Raw genomic sequence first — 1422 nt, 5'->3', positions numbered from 1 at the left:
GTGTGTGTGTGTGTGTGTGTGTGTGTGTGTGTGTGTGTGTGTGTGTGAGTGTATGTGTACTGTGTGTGCTTTGTATGTGTGAAGGGGTTTCACATCCGCCATGGCCCACACATGGAGATCAGAGGACAACTTTTGTGGACCAGTTCTCTCTTTCCACCTTCGGTGACAGCGATTGAACTCAGATAGTCAGGCTTACTCTGCCAAGTGTTTTGCCAGCTAAGCTATCTCGCTGACCTATAAGTTTGTTTTGAATGAGCCAAAATTTTTATTTGCTCATTTCTTGCATTTCAAGTTTCTTTTTGATGACTTCCTTAGCCTGAGAGTCTTTGTCAGTCTTTAAATGCCACACTTTAATTAATTGTTATGATCTTGGGCAAGGCATAGAAAGATCAAACCTCTCCATCTCCCTTTCTTCCTCTGACAATATTTTATGCAGAAAAAAAAAACTCACAATTTTGTATAGCCAGTTCATTTGTTGTGGTCATCAGCCTGCTTAAAGTTGAGAGCTCAGTGAGGAAGACACTTCAGACATCAGCTTAGCATTTAGTGAACTGAACACGACCCTTGGTTTGCTAGCTGCCTAACGAGACTCAGCAACTGTCCTCCAGAGGCTCTCAAATACTGACCGGCGTCATGACCTACGTGCCCTCACATCCCTGTATTTCACCCGCCAAGGCCATAAAGGGGGGCTCATATTTAAGTCCTTACTCAAGGTAAGTAATTTTTTCCCACCATTTTTTTTTTTACTGTATCTTTCCAATCTCTTGGGATTTCAATTTATAAGGCAAAATAAAATATTAGTGACATTGTTCCCATTCCAGTTGATAAAATGTCTCTCTGGATTCTTGACTCTTTGACATTAGGCTGTTCATTAATCATAGGAATCAAGATTTTCCTGATAATTTAAAAAGGGTGTGGTGTTGCATATGTAATTTCAACATTTGGACAGCTAAGAGGATAGAGCAGTCAAGCTTGAACTATACAGAGAAATTCTATGTGGTCGAGGTTTACTTTGTTTTTGTTTTATTATTTATTTATTTATTTATTTATTTATTGTATTTTATCACTTGGTGAAGACAAATGCCTCATGATGACAGAGATTGAAAAAAACATCAAAAAGCATGGTCACTTTGGAAAGACATATTTAAACAGTACTCACACTAGCTGCCCCTGAGAGATAAGATGGAATGAAACACAAGGGAGTAAAGGATGCTTTATTACATTTCCTTTTGTATCTCTCAGAGTCACATCAGTGTGATCACACTATGTATCCCGAAATAAATGAGATTTTTAAAAATAAAAGTATTACATGGGATCTTGAGGACTGTGGGGGAGTTTTAGTGAGAGCACACAGCAATGAGAACACACAGACAAGGGAGAGCACACAGACATGGGAGAGCACACAGCAGGGAGAGCACACAG

At 39.3% G+C, this 1422-nt stretch overlaps 1 protein-coding gene across 3 annotated transcripts in view; it reads right to left on the bottom strand.

Moving 5' to 3' along the window:
• Mlh3 (mutL homolog 3) overlaps positions 1-1422 on the bottom strand; it is a 35223-nt gene that overhangs the window by 12320 nt on the left and 21481 nt on the right. The window lies entirely within an intron of this gene.

Source organism: Grammomys surdaster, unplaced genomic scaffold, assembly GCF_004785775.1.
Source record: "Grammomys surdaster isolate TR1022 unplaced genomic scaffold, NIH_TR_1.0 210, whole genome shotgun sequence".
NCBI lineage: Eukaryota > Metazoa > Chordata > Mammalia > Rodentia > Muridae > Grammomys > Grammomys surdaster.
This window is presented reverse-complemented; position numbering and strand designations above follow the sequence as displayed.